The sequence below is a fragment of the Mauremys reevesii genome, linkage group 23, assembly GCF_016161935.1.
Source record: "Mauremys reevesii isolate NIE-2019 linkage group 23, ASM1616193v1, whole genome shotgun sequence".
Lineage (NCBI taxonomy): Eukaryota > Metazoa > Chordata > Testudines > Geoemydidae > Mauremys > Mauremys reevesii.
Genome location: NC_052645.1, coordinates 23,413,130 through 23,432,610, shown reverse-complemented (window position 1 = coordinate 23,432,610; position 19,481 = coordinate 23,413,130). Strand labels below are relative to the sequence as shown.

The 19,481-nt window shown below is 39.8% G+C and overlaps 1 long non-coding RNA gene across 2 annotated transcripts; it reads right to left on the bottom strand.

Moving 5' to 3' along the window:
- Positions 1 to 12,250: 12,250 nt before the first annotated feature.
- Positions 12,251 to 15,059, bottom strand: LOC120389371. 2 transcript variants are annotated; one of them, XR_005590891.1, is made up of 3 exons: positions 14,953 to 15,006; positions 13,431 to 14,080; positions 12,251 to 12,265 (listed from the first exon to the last, which is right to left on the bottom strand). It is a non-coding gene; the product is annotated as an uncharacterized LOC120389371 (long non-coding RNA). The 2 variants fall into 2 exon arrangements; XR_005590890.1 differs by lacking the exon at positions 12,251 to 12,265 and having other exon boundaries at positions 13,462 to 14,080; positions 14,953 to 15,059.
- Positions 15,060 to 19,481: the final 4,422 nt, after the last annotated feature.

Below are 19,481 nucleotides of genomic sequence, written 5' to 3'. Positions count from 1 at the left end.
CTAGATTTTGTATAAACTGTGTTATGTGTGACTCAGAAGTTCAGTGCTTTTGAAAATTTTACTCAAGTCCCATTTTCAGATTTTACCTAGGTACTTTTGAACCTAAACTCACTGGAAGTCATTGGTACTTAAGTGTTTTGTGGACCAGATTTTTGAAGTATTTAGGTGCCTAAAGATACAGATATTGCCTGGTGAGATTTTTCAAAAGCACCTGGGTGTCTGAATCCTGGAAGTTAGGTACCTAGGTGCTTTTGAAAACCCTACTAGGTGTCTATCTACATATTTAAGTGCCACACACTTTTGATAATCTGGCCCTCAGTCTCCTTTGAAAATATGACTTAGGAGCCTAAGTCATTTAAGCACTTTTGAAAATTTTAGCCTTCACCTGTGAGGGTCAAAATTAATTTCAATCTGCTTAGTTATGTATTTGAGCAGTGTCACAACTTTAAGCTGTAGTGGGCAAGCATGGATAGGTTCCAGTCCAGCCTTCCTTTGTGAAGATTACGTGTAGGCCTGAAGAAGGCTTTCTCCAGCAGTGAGCTGAGAACATCTGATGTCATCATGGGGACTTTTATTAAAACAGTGAAATAAACAATAGCATCTAAAATTGCAGAGTAAGGAAAGGATTCTGACAAATGTAGGTTCAGTCAAGAAATGATTTGATTATAATGTTCAAAGTAATTTTTCTGAGCTATCTAAAGAAGGGACAATGATATCTATCTATTGTAGCTATTTATAAGGCCTCTGTCACTTTGGTATCTATATGGTATCTATACAATAAGATAATTCCATTGCCAGAATAAATTTCAGTCTGGTATACCTTTTAGCATTATTTTTGGTATTTATTTATTTGTTTGAGATAAAATAATTAATGTTTTAATAATTAATAAATAGCAGACACATCATATGAAAATGAGTTAATTGGCATATTCGTTTAGCTTGTTCATTTGAATCCTAATAGAGGCTGGCACCTCTCCATTTATCTCACTTCAAAATGTTTACTGAAAATGAGTGACCGTTGTATTTGAACACAGAGGAGCATTCTTCATGTAAGTTTCTCCTGTAATGTTATGTGGCTAAAATAGAATTCTGCTGGAACACTGAGTCACGGGGACTGACCCAGCACAGCGCTGTGTGTGTGACACATAATGAAAGGTTGAACTGTCTGTCTCCGAGGTGGCGTAGCAGATCAAATCACAGAGGATCAGGCAGAGATATGTTGCCTTTCTCTGAGTGACAGAAGTTAATAATTAGTGACAATGATTGACAGATACACTCCATCTGCCGCTCTGACGCCCAGGAGCAGTTATTCCACAACTGTCTGCGGGCACAATGAACTCCTGTGGGAGAGAAAGATGGCCTGTGATTGACAGCTGCCTTCAAGAGAGACAGGCCACTGACAGTAAAGTCACTGTCAGCAAAAGTGCGAAGTCTCCCCCTGTTCCCTGGAAGTCTCACTTGCTGTATACATTTATTCTGTTTCATTTATTATGTCAGGTATGGTTTTAAATACATTACTAGCAAGCCTGTTTGTTAACTGTAGGCTTTTTCAAATGGTAAATTAGAGATATCCACATACTGTGACACTTCATCATCCTACTACCTATTCTCTATAGTACATTGGACATAGACTGATTAAATACAGATATCTGAGTATGTTTATCTTTCTATCTGTACTGGAAGAGGAGAAATCTTGCACTATTGCCCCTGTAAATTGGGATTCTAAAGGTTCACAAAATATGATGTTTGTACCTCATCCATCCTGTTTTTAAAACTTTTTCAAAAGGTAGAATAAATATTTGAAAATATTTTTTCTTTAAACAGATTCATTCTATATGGGTTTTTTTTGTGTGCAATATTTATGCCTTACCTTATTCTTGACTTTAAGTTACAGGAAAATAACAAGTGATTTTTGACAAAGACCCTAAATCTTATTTGCTAGATTTTAATAAGCATTCATTTCACTGTAGCATATATAATGATATATTTGCAATAAACTGCAAATAACTAAGATGTATGTCAAACATCAAATGATGCATGAGTAATAAAATCATTCTGAGTGTATCCTGGATTCTATAAGATACTGGTAAGTTAGATACTTGTTAGGCCAGTTTTGTATAACTAATATGTGTATCTCATCACTGTACATAGTAGATTATTCATTTCAGAGTTGAGTGCAAGTGGCATCAACCTTGTATAATTCTCTCTTTCTCAGCACATCCTCAGGAGTCTAATAGATTTGGGTGGCTCTAAAGGGGTAATTTTTTCATATCAGTGAATTAGCCAATTGCCAAAGTGTCTAGACTCCAAACAGCCTTGCTTTTAATAGGCAAGTAGCTCTTCTGTGTCCATTGCTGAAAAGAAAGTCCCATGATTCATTAATGTTTTGCCTTTTCTTCTTTCCTTCCTGCATCAGCTCTGTGCAGGGATGCAGGATTAAAACTTTTTTTTTTTTTTCCATTTCCAGTTTCCTCACAGGCACTTCAGTGCTGTGATGTTGCCAACAATGTATGAGTTTTGTACCTTGCTACTACTTGTTCTTTTATGGGAGGAGGTCTATGAGATTTAAAATCAATTATTTTTATTTTTGTGTGATGGAGTATATAAGCCCCATGCTGAGCACACAGGATTAATAAACTGTTGTGGGCTCAGTCAGCCCCACCTCGTCACACCTGCAAGAGATCTAAGATTTGGAAGGAGGAGCTTAAAAGGAGAGAACACAGCACAGTTGAGGGCATACCAGAGAGGAGAGCAGGCCCCTAGTCCTCAGCTTCTGATAACGGGCTGGCAGAGGGCAAGAACTTCTTAGATGACCGCTGCCTGATGGCTCTTTCCCTGAAGGAACAGAGGAAAGCCCAGTGCTGACCCACTTTTGGTGGTTGGGGCCACAACTTACCAGAAGTCCTCTGAAGAAAGAGAGCCTTACCAAGCCCACTGGACTGTTCATTAGTGTTAATTTCTTTTTTGGGTTTGTTAACAACCCCGGAGGAGTGGACTCTCCAGGACTCAGCCAGAGTGCTGAACCTTTAATGACCAGATTGCCTGGACATTTCAGACCAGAGGCTGGGTGAGTGCAAAGGCTTGGCCTAACCCCTAGGGCATGCCATCGGCAAGCAACACAGTGATACTTGATGTATGAAGATTTATGATGAACTCTTGTTTCATGAGCTAAGTGTCGTGTCAAGAAAAGGAGCTCAGGAAGCATCAAGTTTTCAGATATGAAGGGCCAGAGCCTTAGTTGGTAGAGCGACACTGATTTACACCAGCTACAGATCTGTTCTGAAAAGTGACTGTATTGAGAGCATTAGCATAGGGTGATTGTCTGCTGAAGCAGATCTGTCTGTCTGATCTGTGCAAGTACTTTATACAGTTCTCATGACAACATCATCTGAATGCCTTTCAGGAATTTTAAAAGTAGAAATAACATCAACCTCTCTCATCTTTCATAGCCTGTAGGAGAAATAGCTTGTGCATGTTTGTGCATCGCTTTGTATATGAAGACACAGATCTTGGGAGCCATTACAGAGCAGAGTACTTGGGATGAAGCATCCCACTTTCTACCCACCTATCATTCCCCCTGAGTGCAAGCACTTCCTGTTTATGCTTGCTGACTCCCACTGTAAGTGTCTGGTACATTGTGTGTGTGCGTATGTGTGAGCGCGATGTATTCTGTTCTGCCGTGCTCTGGAGCTTCCCTGCAAAGTTTTGTGATTTTACATTTGCATTTTCCTTAAAAAAAAAAAAACACAAAAAACAAAAAAAACAAAAAAAAATCCCTCTCCCCTGTTGCTGTGTTTAAAGACCCAAACCAAAAAAGGAAACAGTGTTGCTGTCTATATATAAACCGCTGTCAAATGCACAAAGGAAGCAAACTAGGGAGAAAAAAAAGGAATACTTCTTCTCTTGAGTCTCTTCTAGTTAGTGACATTCGGTGTTGGGTGTAATAGTGGTAGATGAAACATTTTCAGACAACAGTGTGGTTTTTAAATTGATTTGTTTCCTTTTAAGTGTTTAGCTAATCCCATGCAGAGGGCATGTGGTGGCTCAGAGTAACTTCATGTAGAGAGAGCTCCAGGCTACAGGGTTTGGATCAGGATGTGAAGGTTCCCAAAATTCATTCAGCCCATTATAGAGAAGGATTAGCTAGGAAGTTCAGAGCCCAGTGCAGGCTCATTTCTAACAAAATACAAAAGCATCAATAATGTGAAGTAAACTAGTGTAAATTTTTCTCTCAGTTTCAATTATTTAAAATAATGTTAGCAACAGGAGAGGAAACTTCATCTAAATATGATTTTATTTCAGCAATGTCTCTTAAACAAGTCTTTTCCCTCTCTGATATCTCTGAATCTATGATATCTCTTCACAAAATGCACTATAGTCTTGACTCTAACCTTTTTGCTGTGGTTCTTTAAAGCTGAAGGTTAGGAAATTCATATTTGGCACGTAGATTGACACTTGAAAAATATGGTTGGGCTTTTTGGGGGTCAGATGTTGCAGTCACTCAAGTTACAGCATAACTTAACTCGGTTTTGAAGTATTTTTTCTAAAAGTGCCAACTGAAAATGATTTCTAAAGTATTCAGAGAGCTGTTTGTGTAAATTCAAGTGTTTGATGGAACAGCAATTCTTAGCATTTCTTTATATAGATGGAGGGTGATAATCTGTTAGGAAATGTCACACATTAAGCCCATTTGTGTTTTGTATAATAATTTCAAAACTATAGTTCAAATGCAAGTTGTTTTTTTCATAATTTAAAATACAAGCAAATCAAATATGTAAATAAAGAATTCCTTTTATTTAATAGTACCATGAGATTACAATTTACATAGCTGTTCTAAAAGGATTCTACCTTCTGATTGTTTTGTTTCTGTCCCTTTTTATTAAAATTGATTTTCAGAAGTGCTGAGCACCTGCAGCTCTCATTGACTTAAATCAGAGTATGAGTTATCAGCACCTCTGAAAATTGGACTCTGATTTTCAGACCCATGGGAACAGGAAAGCAATAATTATTTATTCAAGATCAGATGTCATTTGGGATTCAAATGGCTAACATGCCCATCTTAATGCAGAATTAGGTAGAATAGGTAGAATTAGATGACAGATGGGTGTTTATTGCTGCATTATTTCTATAGCCCAAAGGGTTTTTTGAGTTGATTTGCTATTATTTCCCTTCAAGGTAAATCTGAACCTGTTTGATTTGTGCTAATATAGGCACATGCTTACATTTTAGAGGAATGCTCTAATATGAAGCCTGCAGGGTGTACAACAGGCATATCTTCAACAAGTAAACAATCTTAATGCTGATTTTCTTTGATAATCCTCTTGCATTTCTGTTGCTGCTTTAAACAAAATGTCTAGGTTAAAGTGTTCTTTTAAAATTAAATATTCTATGTAATTTTTGGCTAGAACCAAACATTACATTATGAATAGCCTTCTTCCAGGCTATCATTTTTATTTGAAATCCACACTGACATATTACAGTGGCTTAAATAAGGATTATAATATAATAAAGAGATATAGTTATCTCATAGAGCTGGAAGGGACCTTGAAAGGTCATTGGGTCCAGCTCCCTGCTTTCACTAGAGCAGGACCAAGTACTGTCCCTGACAGTTCCCCTGATTGCTAAATGACCCCCTCAAGGATTGAACTCACAACCCTGGGTTTAGCAGGCCAATGCTCAAACTACTGAGCTATCCCTCCCGTTTCCAGTAGTTTGCAAGAGAAAGTGCCTGTACAAAAATAAAACAGTGGTTCTCGACCTTTCCAGACAATTGTATCCCTTTCAGGAGTCTGATTTGTCTTGCATCCCCCCCACCCTCAAGTTACACCTTACTTAAAACCTACTTGCTTACAAAATCTGACATAAAAATACAAAAGTGTCACAGCACACTATTACTGAGAAATTGCTTGCTTTCTCATTTTACCATATAATTATACAATAAATCAATTGGAATATAAATATTGTACTTACATTTCAGCGTATATTATGTAGAGCAGTATAAAGTTATTGTCTGTATGAAATTTTAGTTTGGTACTGACTTCTCTAGTGCTTTTTAGGTAGCCTGTTGTAAAACTAGGCAAATATCTAGAAAGGTTGACGTACTTCCTGGAAGACTTCTGCATACCCCTAGGGTTACGTGTACCTCTGGCTGAGAACCACTGGTTCACGTAACCTAGCATGGCAATGTCAAGCTCAAACTCCCCAAATCCTACAAAAACTCTTCTTGTGGCCTGAGCAGCCTCATGATAGGAAATGTAGGCGCAGGCAGCCCAAGGGAGACAGCTTGAGCTAAATTACGAATTTTTGTTAATGATGTTGGAGCCTAGAAATGGGGTTAGCTTCTGACTCTACACCAGTGGTTCTCAACCTATGTACCATCGTGGGCCGCATCCACACAATCCATATACTATTTGTATGGCCTTGAGGATGTCACATGGGCCACAGCTGTGTGCTGAGTTGGCTGTAAGCGGCCTATAGGCCGTGGATTGAGAACCACTGCTCTACACAGTGTATGGACTTTGTTATAGCAGTTGGGGAAAGATACCTGCTCACATCAGAGATTGAGCATTTCTTCGTTTGTCTCCAATCACAACCTAGTATTAAAATACAATGGTCTGTAAATAAAGATAACCAAAATGATCAAAAAGGCAACATTGCCCAACAACTAAACAAACTGCTGAGTTGATACAAAAAATCCTCTTAATACCCTGTGACCTCAATAAAGAGCCATTCATCTAGAACAAAAACAGAAACTCAAAGAGAAACTAAAAAAATTCTATTGGAATGGGCTCTCTAAAAATGATAGCTCGATGCATGGGTGCACTGACAGAATTGATAGATCTTTAAATGCCAATTACAAAGATGATATTGATGCAGTTTTGTGTTAATTTAGGAAGTCCTGTCCCTCACCAACTTCCAAGAACATATAGGGAATGATCAAATATATGAACCCTATTTATCTCAAATGATCTGATAGGAGATAAAATCTGTTGACAGCTCTTGGAGGGAATTCAGAATAGGAGCTGGAGAGATTGATTTAGGAGACAATATTATAAAAATCAAAATATGTAACTTGGCTAAATGATGACTAAAGAGGGCTACATTGACAGCTTCTCTGCAGCTATTTGAAGGACATAAATGTAACCCACATAAACACCAAGGAGCAAGTGGGGAGATTTTACTGGTGACCAAAGAAATAGAACCAAAAGTTTCTTGTTATCAGGGCTGGCTTTATACTCACTGGGGCCCAGAGCAGAAACAAACGAGTGCGCGCGCGCACCCCCCCCCATCTCTCCCTTACCTGCTCACACATTGGGTTTCCGCAATGTTTCTGAAGCCGAAGCCTGAGCACTGGTCATGTGGGGCAAAAGCCAAAGCCCGAGCCCCAGTCGCGTGGGGCCCCCCTGTGGTGTGGAGCCCCGGCAGTTGCCCTGCTCGCTACTCCCTTATGCCAGCCTGGCTTATTATACCCCTTTGGTCATCAAGGTTTATGGCGAGCTTGAGCATTTAAAAAAAACTTCTTAATAAGGTCTCTTATTCTAAAATAGTATTTTAAGGTAAGGGATAGACGTCCTATCACGTGAGATGTTTAAAACTAGACTGCATAAAGAACTTGAGAATATGTATGTAGTATGGAGTCATATCTTCCACTGGCAGAATATTGGATAAAGTGATATGCGTCTCTCCCCTCTCTGATACTTTGGACTGTGTGTTTCTTTGGCTGTACAGTAAGAAACTTTCCTCTTAATATTATCTAAGATTTTGCTGAAGGAATTGCAGAGGTGTACAGATCTTATTGGAGCATTTCAGAACCTCAAGGAGGAATGATGTCTCCTGAACTCTTGGGAGCATATCTACTGCTCCATTCCTTTGAAGGATGCAGTGTTGTCCCATCTCCCTTCAGGAGTACCTACAGGTTGCAGTTGTGGCTTGCTTCTGTGTAGAGATGTGAAGAGGAGGAGGAAGGTTGCTTGCACTTTTGTAAGGGTGAGGCAAAATCCATCCCTTTGTTTACATCATCATGTTACATTTTCAAGTGAGAATGCCAGAGCCCTCTTCCATACTTTTTCAAAGGTATTTCAGATCTGGATTTCCTGCCCCACAAAGATTGTATTCTGAGTAATGCCAGATGTGGACTATTGAACACCAGTACTGACCTGTAAGCAAGGATTTCAGTGGATTGCAAGAGTGGTGGCAGCTTTTTTTCAAGTCAAATGTCTTGAATAGCAAATGGAAGAAAAAGCTCAGCTTTACTTCAGTTCTCCTCATTTGCATCATTTTCCCCAATACCTCAGTCTGTAAATACATTACCTTTCCCGATGACATGCCTAGAAAAAGCAGGCCAGTCAATTTGCAGGGAAACAGAAAAATGAAAGAAAACCCATCTGTCTCTGAATGTTTTAAAAATAAATGAGACATTTTTGTATGAAAATGTAGATAGACTCTTCCTGTCACAGATAACATCAAGTATTGCTTATCTCATTCTTCAGTGCTTTCAACTGCTGTTTTTTTTTAAAGCTGTACTTAAATTATATCAAGTTCAAGCTCAGATTTGTAGAAGGTATTGAAACATTCCCTTTTCCTGTCTGAGAACCTAAGGATATGCAATGAGTGCTGTGAGATTTTCTTGAATGTTCAGTTTAATTTTAAAGTGTGTGACTCTCTAAATGCAAAATAAAATAAAATAAAATAAAATTTAATTTCAAAACAGAACCTGGGAGCTACAAGAAAGGACATACCCTGAAGTAAATATGTTAAAATATATTCCTAAGAAAAAAAGATTCCAATTCACACTGATTACATGGAATACACTTGCTAAATATTGCTCTGTAAAATACTCTCCTTATTCGGGTTTGTGCTCCTCAAATTTACACCCAATTTAAACCAGTGTAACTCCATTCACTTCAATAGAGTTACTCCTGATTCACACCACTATAAATGATAATAGAATCAGGCCCCGTAGCTATATTTTCTAGCATAAAACATATCTATAGAGTAGACGCTTATTCTGTAATAGAGTTGATTATTAATGTACATAATTGTATAGATAATAGTGACTGAAAAGATATAGTGGAATGAGATAATTAGGCAAAGACTCAGTTGGACTCAGTGATTTATTCAAATTATATAAACTATTGAGAATACTATAAAGATCCTCTTGTAGAGGTCCAGAAGAAGCCAAAATGCTAGGCTTCTTTCTCTCAGTTGCCTCTTTGAGAACAAATCCTTTAGGACAGTGGTCCCCAACCTTTTTTGTTTGGCAGACGCCAGACAACAAGCCACCGAGGACCGTGGCCGGCAGACGAGCATCCGCTGAAATGCCGCCAAGAAGCGGCAATGTCAATAGGCGTCGCCACCGAAATGCCGCTGAGAAGCAGAGGCATCGCTGCCGAAATGCTGTCGAAAATCAGCGGCATTTTGGCAGCAACGCCTCTGGATGACACTGCTTCTCAGCAGCATTTCGACAGATGCTCATCCACCGGACATTAGGTGGTCGCACATAGGTAATGCATACATGAAGGGGGCTAAAACCTATGGTCTTTTCTGAAGCAAAACTCTTTTGATTTAAATGACAGTTTTTCCTCCATAATGACTGATTAAGGTTTGCAGGCATAGGTGCTGGGGGTGCTGCTGCACCCCTCGGTTTGAAATGGTTTCTATTATATACAGGGTTTGTAGTTTGGTTCAATGGCTCTCAGCACACCCACTATAAAAATTGTTTCAGCACTGCTGTTTGCGGACCCCATATATAATATCTGAAGTAACGTAATAGATGTGTTTTATGCCTCAGTTTAACTTCAGAAACAATAAGCCAAAATCCCCACACCGTTTCCATTCAGTCTCCTTGATCGGAACAGAGCAGACTTCCAATTAATGACTTAAGCTGATCAGCTGGATCCACTTCAAGCCATTATGCTAACTATAAAGTAGAGGTATCAAACAATTAAAAAAATAATCACGATTAATTGCGCGATTAAATGCGTTTTCCACATTTTCAAATATATTGATTTCAATTTCAACACAGAATACAAAGTGTGTACAGTGCTCACTTTTTTATTATAAATATTTGCACTGTAAAATAAAAGAAATAGTATTTTTCAATTAACTTAATACAACTAGTGTAGTGTAATCTCTTTATCATGAAAGTTGAACTTACAAATATAGAATTATGCACAAACAATGACTGCATTCAAAAATAAAACAATGTAAAACTTTAGAGCCTACAAGTCCTCTCAGTCCTACCTTCTTGTTCAGCCAGTCGCTCAGATAAACAAGTTTGTTTACATGTGCAGGAGACAATGCTGCCTGTTTCCTGTTTACAGTGTCACCTGAAAGTGAGAACAGTGTTTGCATAGCACTGTTTTAGTCAGTGTTGTAAGATATTTACATGCTAGACATGCTAAAGATTCATATGCACTGTCATGCTTCGCCCACCATTCCAGAGGACATGCGTCCATGCTGATGATGGGTTCTGCTCAATAACTATCCAAAGCAGTGCAGACTGATGAATGTTCATTTTCATTATCTGAGTTAGATGCCACCAGCAGAAGGTTGATTTTCTTTTTTGTGTGGTTAAGATTCTGTAGTTTCTGCATTAGAGTGTTGCTTCTTTAAGACTTCTGAAAGCATGCTCCACATCTCCTCTCGCTTAGATTTTGGAAGGCACTTCAGATTCTTAAACCTTGGGTTGAGTGCTGTAGCTATCTTTAGAAATCTCACATTAGTACCTTCCTTGCATTTTGTCAAATCTGCAGTGAAAGTGGTCTTAAAATGAACAACATGCTGGGTCATCATCCGAGACTGCTATAACATGAAATACTGTATATGGCAGAATGCAGGTAAAACACAGAGCAGGAGACATACAATTCTCCCCCCAAGGAATTCAGTCACAGGTTTAATTAATGCATTATTTTTTTAACGAGCATTGTCAGCATGGAAACGTCCTCTGGAATGAAGGGGTATACAAATGTTTAGCATATCTGGCATGTAAATACCTTACAATGCTGGCTACAAAAGTGCCATGTGAATGCCTGTTCTCGCTTTCAGGGACACTGTAAATAAGAAGCAGACAGCATTATCTCCCGTAAATGTAAACAAATTTGTTTGTCTTAGCGATTGGCTGAACAAGAAGTAGGACTGAGTGGACTTGTAGGCTCTAAAGTTTTACATTGTTTTGTTTTTGAGTGCAGTTATGTAACAAAAAAAAATCTACGTTTGTAAGTTGCATTTTCATGATAGAGATTTCACTACGGTACTTCTATGAGGTGAATTGAAATACTATTTCTTTTGTTTATCACTCTTACAATGCAAATATTTAATAAAAATAATATAAAGTGAGCAGCATACACTTTGTATCTGTGTTATTATTGAAATCCATATATTTGAAAAAGTAGAAAAACATCCAAAATATTTAATAATTTTCAATTGGTATTCTATTGTTTAACATTGCAATTAAAACTGCGATTAATCACGATTAATTTTTTTAACCGTGATTATTTTTTTTAGTTAATCGTGTGAGTTAACTGTGATTTAATCAACAGCCCTACTATAAAGGAATACTCATAGTTCAATACACACAGTATTTTACTTATTCCAGTTATGTTGGCATTTAAAAGCACCAGGTTGTAACACCAAAGTGAATTTCTTCTGTCTCCTGACCCCTTAAATCTGTCTTTAATAGGGATTTAAATCACTTAGTTTATTAAACAAAGGCTATTTGATCTCCAAGAGGTTACAAAGTCTTTTATCTGTAGTCAGGTTATATCTCTGCATATTTCAAGTCTTTCCTGGATTCACAGTTTGCATTAAAGATCTGGAAAGAACAAGGCCAACTGAGACATTTTGAGCTGGCTGACTAAGAAGCAGAGACTCCTGCTTGGAGTCTGAAGATTTGGGCTTCTCAACACATTCATTCAGTTTGAGGCTTCATATACAAAGTTCCATGTCCATGCCTGTTAGCAGTGAAAGTCAAGTCTCGTTGAGTGTCTGTTTGCTAGCACAGCAGGAGGTGCATCATCTGTCTTTGAATAGAGCTCCTGTCGTTTCAGCTGACATGTACAAGAAACAGCATGCCTCGCAGAAATGAGTGTGTGATAACTATACAGTGAACATAATATTCTTAAGGCATTAGGAAGCTGAACATATCTCACTGTGTTATACTTCATCTTCACAATTCAACATGACACATTTTTTATAGGTTCAACAGTCATAGCTGAATGTGTGTTACTGGCCCCATGAACATGACAATAAGGGTAGACACTGTAAACTTGAAAAAAAAAGAAAAGAAAAAAAAAGCCTTAAATTTTATGGACTGCTCTGCAACAGAGAGCTCATCTAAGACAAAAAAGCATTAAAGTCCCAAGTACAGCTCAAATAAATCCCTCAAATCCCAGCCTAGAATTTAAAGGAATTAGTCTGGTGAATTAATATTATCTGAGCTTATACAATTTATTTTCCCAGTCTTTCTCCCTCCCTCTCTATTACTAGTCTTACCACTGTGGCCCCTCTGCTCTGTGTTTTGTACAACATCAGCACTGTTATGTGTAAGTTGATGCTCATACCAGCAAGACATGGCTAGCTGTAATCTTTGTCTCATCATTAGCTGCCTGCTGTGTGAGTCTGTTCTTCAATTGCTGGCCATTGATTCAGTAATGTATGTTGCCTCAGTGACCACTTTCCCCTCATACTATCACACTTTCTCCTTCACATTCTAGGACAATTAACCCTTTTGACCAGTGTATTGAGATCACTTGACTACTACACATATATCACACTGAGATGTGAGGAAACAGATGCTGCCAGCACTTTTTAAGCTTAATTGTGACTCCAGTCATTTTGTACATAGAAGAAAGACCTGTCCATGTGAAACAGTGCATGTCCCATACCACTCATCATCAATCATCATCATCATCATTCAATATGTTTCTAGACTGCTTTCCCTATGCAATATCTGGCTGCCTCCCTGCTGAAAAGGACAGTGCAAACTAAAGAGACAAGATGGGTGAGGTAATATCGTTTATTGGACCAACAGAAGTTGATCCAATAAATGTTATTACCTCACCCACCTTGTGTTTCTGATGTCCTGGGACCCATTCAACTACAACAACACTGCATAACACAAACTAAAGTTGAGCAGTGAGGCGTTCTGACTACAATCAGATTAGTGTCTGATTTGTTGACCCTCACCTGAATTTATCCCAAAATAAAAATATTTTAATAAAATCCCAGTATAAGGGTAATCAGCTTCTGAAAGGAGACGAGCATCACATAGAAACATGGGGGAGTATCTGTCATGATGCAACAACTCTCTCTCTGACACACACACACACACACACACACACTCTCTCTCTCTCTCTCTCTCTCTCTCTCTTCGTCCCCCGCCCCTTTTCTTCTCCCTTACAAAGAGTATTGTTTGACATTTTGTTTCATACCTTTAATCCAAGCGCCATTTTCACATTCAAGTGAAAGAGGAAGGGGCTTTTATTTCAGAAAAAGTAAAGTTGTGAAATTGCTGGAGTTCAGCTCCTGCCCACCTACAGCAGTGGTGACATTAAATGACTCCTGAATTTGCAATGAGTGACAGCTGGAATTCTGCAGGGCTTCCACAATACTTGTTTTTTTAAAGGCCTAGTTAGGTTAACCCGGTCTCTCATCCTGTTTCATCAAGGTGCTGAGTAACCCCTTCTGGCACTTTGATCTAGTTAGAATCCAGCAAGTTCATAAGTATCATAACAGTCGTACTCTTTTGTGATTAGTATCTGTACTGTCAAATCCAATTTTATGGCTGTTTAACTGGGCTGGCAAGATTTCAACCTTGGCTAAATTGAGGTCTAGAAACATATCACATCCATATTTTATTCCTGAAGAAGGCACTTCTGCAAACAAGAAAACGGATCTTGTGGGAGACATTTACATTTCAGCTATCTTTCATGTTTTGGGTTTCACCTCTGTTGCCTGATCTAGCTCCCGTTAAAGTCAATGTCTACTGTACTGATAACTTCAATGATATAGGATCAAACCTTGTGTTCTTTAGGCCATCATTTTCTATATTGCTGTTACTTGTAGCAGTATGGTGCAGTGCCTGTGGGAAAAAAAGGTATTTAGGCCTTGTCTACACTACCACTTTACAGCGCTGCAACTTTCTCGCTCACGGGTGTGAAAAAAACATCCCCCTGAGTGCTGCAAGTTTCAGCACTGTAACATGGCAGTGTAGACAGTGCACTAACACTGGGAGCCACTCCCCTCGTGGGGGGTGGTTTTTTTACAGCACTGAGAGAGCCCTCTCCCAGCGTTGCTGCTGCATCTACACAGCCACATAAAAGTGCTGCCACGGCAGCGCTTTAACATTGCTAGTGAAGACATACACTAAATATAACAGGAGTGCTAGCATCAGCTTTAGCTAAAGTTGCCATTTAAACCTCCTGTTTTCAGACACTTATAATGTTTATCTGTTGGGTTGAAATGTTTCAGCCATGACTTTGTCTTAGGATGGATATTTTTGAAATGCTTCATCAAAAACAATGTTGTTTTTGAGAGAGAGCAAAAAGTACCTTTCCCATTATAAAAATTGTCTGACCTTTTCAACAGTTCTAATAGAGAGATGTGATTAGAAAGTAGAAAATTAAGGAGAAGAGCCCTTGGTGAAATGTGTCGGAATGACCTGGTGAAAAATGTCTATGATTTGGCCAAATGATGAGCCTTTGGGAATTGTACATTGTGTATCTGCAATAGATTTTAAAAAACAACTCAGTCCTATTTTTAATAACAATCTACCAACAATCCATAGGCAGGTAGATGGCACTCTGCCTGCATGTGTAGCTAACTTGGGTGCATGCTACTTAAGAAACCTTTAAAATCTACTAAAAGTTTGCTCACTGAATGAAGCATGCCTGCTCCGGGAAGAAATGTATCAAGTGTACTCAGTCTCTCAGATCCACATGGTGGGATACTTACTGCAGCACCTTTTAGCAGAGTGCAGCGGCTCTTCCCCTCCAGGGATAGCTACTGCTGCTGGCTTGTGAGTGGGGGACAGGGCCAAGCCCATCACGCACCTCACCTTGCTTTTGGAGTGGCTTGTACTTGAGTGCATGCTAGAAGATAACTTAATGTTCTCTTAACAGAGTTTTGATAATATAACATTCTGTTTAGAATGCTATGATTATTACATATCTGTGAGAGAACTTGGGATAAATGTGTAAAAGCAGCAAAGAGTCTTGTGGCACCTTATAGACTAACAGACGTTTGGGAGCATGAGCTTTCGTGGATGAATACCCACTTTGTCGGATGCATCTGACGAAGTGGGTATTCATCCACGAAAGCTCATGCTCCCAAACGTCTGTTAGTCTATAAGGTGCCACAAGACTCTTTGCTGCTTTTACACATTTCTACCAGACTAACACGGCTACCCCTCTGATACTTGGGATAAATGTGTGTTTCAGGTTAATAGGAAATATAAGATGATTATTTGTTATATTTCTCTAGACCACTGGAACTGCAAAAGTACCCTTGAAAAAGTATAGTTTTTTTCAGTGTATGTAAAATGCATCCATCTTATAACTGGGAAAGCTTAAAAATATCTCTATATACAGGACCTCACCCAACAAAGTCTTACTTGTGAGTCTTCCTTACTTACATGAGTAGATCCTTTGAAATCAATCAGACTGCTAATATGAGTAAAGGTTTGCATACAAAATTGATTCCTAAATATTTAAAAACTTTGCAATAAACTTTGCAGTTAGGGGATATGAAGGAGGGAGAAAATAGCAGATGTTGACCTCAGATTATTCTGACACCATTACTGATGGAGCTATGTTTTTGTTTTTTTTAAACTGAAATTTTCCAGACCATTGATCTGTGACATAGGGTAGGGCATTTGGAGAAAGAAACAAATGAAAAATATGCATGGTATTTTGTTTACCAGCAGGTTTTTTAACCTACAGATTAAAGTTGTTATTGATAATTTCATAATGATTATAAGAGTGTAGGTCTTGGTTAGCATGAGAAACCACAACTCTTCCAGTTAATAAACTCTAAACTGGAGTTAATAAACTGCTTTCGAAGAAAATTGGAGAATCTCTGATCAGGGGAGTGGTATTTTCACAACTGTGGGTGCTGGAACAGGTATGGATTGGGGGGGGGGGGGTCAACATAAGCACACCTTTACAGAAAGTAGAGTCAATATATAACTCATAATTCTGCCCCCATATGTCTCTGTCTAACATGTACCTCATTCTGGCTGTGCAGTCCGGAACAGGCTTGCACTTTCGAGCGTGTCTTTACTGGAAGCAGCTTATCATTTTAGCTGGTATAATATGAGGAGGATAAATATTTGTCAGTTGAAACCAAAGAATTTTTAAAATAAAAAATCCTTCTATATTTTTCAGATTAAAAGACTAAGGGATAGTGTAGCGATGTGGGACTCACCCCTGTGGCGCCTCCTGCTGGTATCTTCTGGGAATTAGCTCTGCCAGCCTCTGGAGAAGAAGCCTACTAAGGGCAGACTGGATCTGGCTGAGCAAGGAGACTGGAAATGTGGCAGGGAAATGGGGGACAGGCAGCCAGTAGATTTGTGGTGGAGGAAATGAGATCAGATGAGGAGCTCGGGGGAGACTGGAACTGAGAACCAGGGGGCGGGAGGTTGGAGGAGAAAAAAAACCAGATTTTCTGAGGAGTCAGTGTGTGGGGGAAGAACTGCAACTGCCTGGGAAAGGAGACTGGGACATGGAGCTTTGGGGGGATACTGAGATTGGATGAGGAGCCTGGGGAGGGAGATTGAGGTTGGAAGTCAGTGGGGATGAGGAATTGTATAGGGAAGGCAGAGAGTGACTGGAGGTCAGGGTGTGGGGGAGAGACAGATCAGATGAGGAGCCAATAAGTGGGGTCTGGGACTGGGCTGAGATGCCTGAGGATTGGAGATGGGATGGGGTTACCTGTGGAAAATAGGACGGGGGGGGGGGGGCTGGGGGGCGGGGAAAGCAGGACAGGAAGGAGACAGGACTAGAACAAGGACAAGTTGGAGAAGATGGGGCAAAAGGGGATATGTTTTTTCTGCAGGTTGGATAAAGGAAGGGCAGAAGTGTGTGTTCCCACTAGAGTGTACACCACTCCAGAGCCTTGACTGGAAGGAACAATCAGTTGCACCCATACAAAATGGGAAATGACTGCCTAGGAAGGAGTACTGCAGAAAGGGATCTGGGGGTCATAGTGGAGCACAAGCTAAATGTGAGTCAACAGTGTAACACTATTGCAAAAAAAGGAAACATGCTGGGATGTATTAGCAGGAGTGTTGTAAGCAAGACACGAGAAGTAACTCTTCCACTCTACTCCACTCTGATTACACTGCTCTACAGGCGAAATGCTTCTGAAATAAATGTCGTCAAACTTTACTAATTCTGGGTCACTGAGAACGAAAATGATGCTGAAAATTGTTGATTGGCTCTAGTTTTCAAGTTATGCTATTGGGTCAGTATATACGACCCTTGACTTGGGAATAGCGGACGATAAGTGAGTTATAAAGGGAAGGGATCTCAGTTTAAACCAGAAATGACTAAAATACATCTTTGACTGGATCTATGAATAAATCTATGACTGGGTTTGGACAGTACTTGCGTTTTAGGCAAAACAATGAATGATGCAATCTGAAGCTGGTATTACGTCATACGTGATATGAATTGCATCATGTTATTCCTAGAAGTCATGGATGATGCAATCATAACGAAGCTTACATCACTCTGCTGAACAAATTGCCCTATATCAGCTCTAGAAATCATACAGTGTCATGCTCTCTTATTTGTCAGTGTTTGATTTTGCAAAGGGACACGTTTCTGTTTAGCCAAAGTGAGCAGAGATGCCTCATACTTGCGTGAACAGTGCAGATAACTTCTGCTATGTTTGTGGTGAAGTGACTTTTGCATCACAAAAGCGCAGTATAACCTCTATGGTTAAGAAAGCCTATCACCTTTATTTTGGCTGCAAAATTAGAGATCAGGACAAGAGGTGGGCCCCACACATATGCTGCAACACTTGTGCAACAAATCTTCGCCAGTGGTTGAACAGGAAAAGGAAATCTATGCCTTTTGCAGTGCCAATGATTTGGAGAGAGCCAACAGATCATACCAGCAATTGTTACTTCTGCATGGTGCCTTCAGTTGGGAAAGGTGTGTCAAAGAAGAAAAAGTGGACTGTGCATTATCCAAACATTCCATCAGCTATACGCCCAGTACCCCACGGAGAAGGACTGCCGGTTCCTGATGCACCAGAATCATTCTCACTTGAGTCAGAAGAGGAAGAGGATGAAACTTCTGGTCCTGAACCATCAATGTCACAGGACCCACATTTTCTCCCATCCTCCTCCTCTGAACCAAACCTCATAACACAAGGTGAACTGAATGACCTTGTCATGGATTTGGAACTACCCAAGAGTAAGGCAGAGCTGTTGGGCTCCAGACTACAGCAGTGGAATCTCCTGGCAGGTGATGTTAGGGTTTCCATGTTCCGTGACCGTCAAAAGGATCTTGTCCCATTCTTCTTCATGGAAGGTGATCTTGTAGCCTGCAACAACATCGATGGTGTGATGGCAGCCCTCAACATCGTTCACGATCCAGATGAGTGGAGACTGTTCATTGATTCATCGAAGACGAGTCTTAAAGCTGCTTTACTGCATAATGGCAATGTTTTGCCATCAATTCCAGGTGCATAAACTATGACCAACATCAGTGGCAGCTTTGTGGCGATTTGAAGGTTGTTGCTCTCTTGCTTGGTCTGCAGACTGGATACACAAAGTACTGCTGTTTTCTCTGCGAATGGGATAGTCGTGCAAGAGATTCCCACTACATCAAGAAAGATTGGCCACTCCGACAGTCATTGGAGCCTGGGAGGAAAAGTGTTCAGCATCCACCACTTGTTGAATCAAGGAAGATTTTGTTACCACCCTTACACATCAAGCTGGGTCTGATGAAGAACTTTGTCAAGGCCATTGACAAAACACAAGCAGCTTTCAAGTACCTCCGTGGAAAATTTCCAAGGTTAAGTGAAGCTAAGATAAAGGAAGGTGTCTTTGTTGGTCCTCAGATTCGTGAACTTCTTCGAGATGATGCATTTGACCATGCACTGCGTGGCAAGGAAAAGACGGCATGGAAAGCCTTCCAGTTAGTGGCAATAAATTTTCTCGGAAACAACAAGGCAGACAACTACAGGTTGTTGGTGGAAAACCTCCTCAAGGCACACAAAAGCCTTGGTTGCAACATGTCACTAAAGATACATTTTTTGCACTCTCATCTAGATTTTTTTCCACCAAACTGCGGAGCAGTGAGCGACGAGCACAGCGAGCGATTTCACCAGGACATTGCAACAATGGAGAAACACTATCAGGGCAAATGGAGCCCATCAATGCTTGCAGACTATTGCTGGACAGTGAAAAGAGATGCTCCATTTAATGAATACAAGAGACAAGCCAAGAAGTGCCGAGTAGACACTGAATAGGA